General features: G+C 50.9%; 1 non-coding gene across 1 annotated transcript; it reads left to right on the top strand.

The window, feature by feature from the left end:
• The first annotated feature begins 3,223 nt into the window (after nucleotides 1-3,223).
• Nucleotides 3,224-3,330, top strand: LOC129520956 (U6 spliceosomal RNA). Its single transcript, XR_008666720.1, has one exon. It is a non-coding gene; the product is annotated as a U6 spliceosomal RNA (small nuclear RNA).
• The last annotated feature ends 440 nt before the right edge of the window (nucleotides 3,331-3,770 follow it).

Here is a 3,770-nt window from a genome sequence, read left to right as displayed (position 1 = left end):
TAATGTCATTAATGAGGCACCAGGCAACATCCAGGGGGCTTCTGTGATGGCCTCCACCAGGGCAAGATAAATTGAAGGATGCCAGGAGCCAGGCCATGCCAACTTCTGATGAGATGTGATCTGTCCTCTTTATGCTCGGGATAGAGGTGGGAGTGGACAAGAGAGTCCTTGTCCAGTGGCCAAGGTTGTGTGGGACTCCTCTCCCCCCTCTGGACTCGGGTGTAACACAGCATGTGACATCATACTTCCTCACGCACAGTGCATACCCGAGTGCACTTTCCCACAAGCCTGCACTAACTGTCGGCTCTGCTCTCTGTGTGTTTCCCTCCTCCCACTCCCACCCACCCTTTAGTTCCATCTGGAACAGTTTGCATCCTAGGAATGCAATTGGGCATCTTGCTAGCCTGTCTGGCAAATGCATAGAGAACCTTCTGCCCAAATCCTACAAAACTTTTTTCCCCCTGATATTTCACAAGAGAAATCCCCCCACCTCTCATCCTTCCTCCTTCCAAGGATCCCATCCCTGAGGTCAGAGCCTGGTCTTACTGCCTTCCACCAGAGCCAAAGACTGCTCAAGAAGCTCTCTTCTGCCCTATAGCCAATGGCTCTCCCTGTCCTCTCCCTGAAGGCTTAAGTGGGGTCTGGGTCCGTCTCGGTCTGTGTCTCCAATCACTAAGTCTAGTTTATGATGACCTGCATGTGGAGCGAACATGGGACAGATCTCCCACCACGAGCTGTCTGATACTCCTAATCATAGGTGACTCTCAGTCACAGATGAGCATGAGGCCTGGGCCCGGGGCCTTAAAATGAAGTAAGGAATGAAGAGAGGAACAGGATGGGACCTGGGCTCTAGCCCAGGCTCTGCCTTTATTTTATTTCTTTTAAATATTTTATTTAGGGGATCCCTGGGTGGCGCAGTGGTTTGGCTGGCCCAGGGGCCTTTGGCCCAGGGCGCGATCCTGGAGACCCAGGATTGAATCCCACGTCGGGCTCCCGGTGCATGGAGCCTGCTTCTCCCTCTGCCTGTGTCTCTGCCTCTCTCTCTCTCTCTCTCTCTGTGTGTGTGTGTGTGACTATCATAAATAAATAAAAAAAATTATAAAAAAATAATAATAAAGATTTTATTTATTTATTTGAGAGAGCGAGAGAGCGAGTGAGCATGAGTGGGGTGAGGGGTAGAGGGAGAGGGAGACTCTCTGCTGAGTAGGGAGCCTGACATGGGGCTCAATCCCTGGTCTCCAGGATCATGACCTGAGCTGAAGGCAGACGCTTAACAGACTGAGTCACAGGCACCCTGGCTCCACCTTTAGGACAGCCACAAGCCACTTTCCTTCTAAGTCTGTTTCCTCACCTGAAAAATGGGGACAGTGATCTCTACTGTATAGGATTATGTAGATTAGGTAAGGATATAAGATGTAAGCTGCGTGTAGTATATTCATACAATGAAATATTATTCCATATGCCATAAAGAGGGAGGAAAGTGACACAGGTTATGACATGACTGAGCCTTGAGGACATGACGGTCAGTGAAATAAACCCGTCACAAAAGGGTGAACAGTGCATGATTCTACTTCCACGAAGTCCTAGAGCAGTGAAATCCATGGAGGGGGATGTAGAAGGGTGGTGGTTAGAGCCTGAGGAGACGGGGTGGGGAGTTGTTCTGTAAAGGGTCTGTTTGCAAGGTGAAGAGTGGGGCTTACACACCAATGGGAATATGTTTAAAACGTGAGCAGGCAACAAGGTGAGTGTGAGGGGCTGGCGAGTTGGGGGGAGGCACTGAACAGGAACGGGAAATGTGTCTGGATTCCAAGTGGGACACCTGGGCTGGAGGCAGAGATCAGGGGGTTGAAAGAACATGACTTAGGCCTAGACGAGCTTTATAGAGAAGAGAAGCAGATTAGAGTCCACCCTAGCATTTAAAGGGTGGGTGTAGGGGCACCTGGCTGCCTTAGTTAGTAAAGCATGTGAGTCTTGATCTCAGGCTTGTGAGTTCAAGCCCCACACTGGGCATGGAGCCTACTTAAAAACAAACAAACAAACAAGTAAATAAATAAAGTAAAATATATAAAGTATGAGTAGAGACAGAGGAGCACAGGACCAAGAAGGAGGAAGAAGGTGAACACAGAGTTCTGGTCACAGAAGCCAAGGAAGGAGGGGGTCTCAGGAGAAAGACAATGGTCCACGATGTCGAATGTTTCAGGCGGGTGTGAGAAAGGCCACTGGGATTGGCATCCAGATGTCTTGGTAGCTCTCTCCGGAGCGGTGGGGCAGGGGCCAGACTGCAATGTTTTGAAAAGAGAACGTGGAAGGGAAAGGGGTGTATCTTGACCACAGCTGTGATCAAGAGCTGTGCTAGTGGAGGGAAGAAGGGGATTCGCATGATGCTTTGGGGTGAGCCCATTCTGGAATGGAGGAGATGTCAGCAAGTCCCCAGGTGAGGGAAGGAGCCCGCAGATCCAGTTGACAATGCGGAAGAGTGAGGAGCTGACCAAGAGCAGCTCAGTCCAGCTCCCCCGGGGCATCCCCTGCCTCTGCTCTGCGGGCAGGGAGCCCAGACCCTCTCACGCTCCACCTCTGCTACCGAGACGGACCCCTTTGCCCTTGCACACAGGCAGGTGCGGGTGTGCTGACCCTGAGATCAACCCCACAGATGCCCGTTCCCACCCCCGGACTCACATACACCCTTCCGAGCACGCTGCCAGCACAGAGGACACATCACTAACTTGTGTGCAATTTTTAGAGACTATTCCATTCTGTGTTCTTCATGAGGTTGTGAAAAGCACAGTGAAATGCAAAGCACGCCTAAATGCTCTGCAAAATATGAATAGTACAAATATTAGCACTGTTATCATCGTTATTGACATGCAGGCTCACACAGATACACATTCCCAGGAGCCCTTGAACGCATGCAGAGGCTTTCATTTTCACCTTGCACACACAGATTCACACACAAGCTCATATCGTTTGACGGGGGCCTATCTCTTCACACCAGCCCATGAGTCCACTAACACACACTCGCGTACTTCCCTGTGGGCCTACAGAAATGGGTTAGCCCACATGCACAGTCTACCATGGTCCCATATAAACCCACCCATGTCCAATCCATAAGCACACTCTCGCAGACAAGGACACTCATGCTGCCACTTAGGCTCACATAGGTGTGAGTAAGTTTGTGCACACACACTCCCAGAGGCCCACGGGGCTGCACAAAATTAAGCTGAAAGTGCTCGCTTCGGCAGCACATATACTAAAATTGGAACGATACAGAGAAGATTAGCATGGCCCCTGCGCAAGGATGACACGCAAATTCGTGAAGCGTTCCATATTAAAAAAAAAAATTAAGCTGAAAGTCTTCCGGCTTGAGGAGGGTGTTGACTTGACATCCATGAGCCAGGGAAGACATCTTGGTCTCGGTCAAATGATTTTGCCAACCTGTAGCTTTGCGTCAAGACTTTTGTGTCATCAGAGAACCAATCTGTCTGGGGCCAAGGCAGGGAAGCAGGTGGGGGGGGGGGAGAAGAAGAGAGAGAGAGAGAAGGTTTGGAAGAACAGAACTCTTCCCTTTCTCTCCTTGTCGGCCTCTCTCTAGATGCCCAGGGGCCCCCTGGCCCTTCTCACAGCTCTGAGCAGAAGCTGAGGATCCTCCGAGCCACAGTTCCTGGCCTTCGAGAGCCCCCATCCCCCAGGCTAATGCCGCAGTCATCAGATCTATCCCAAAGGATGTCTGCACACACTCAGCTGCCCCAAGCTCTCCTCTCCTGCTTTCACTG

The sequence above is a fragment of the Nyctereutes procyonoides genome, unplaced genomic scaffold (assembly GCF_905146905.1).
Source record: "Nyctereutes procyonoides isolate TBG_1078 unplaced genomic scaffold, NYPRO_anot_genome, whole genome shotgun sequence".
In the NCBI taxonomy this organism is placed as follows: domain Eukaryota; kingdom Metazoa; phylum Chordata; class Mammalia; order Carnivora; family Canidae; genus Nyctereutes; species Nyctereutes procyonoides.
This window is presented reverse-complemented; position numbering and strand designations above follow the sequence as displayed.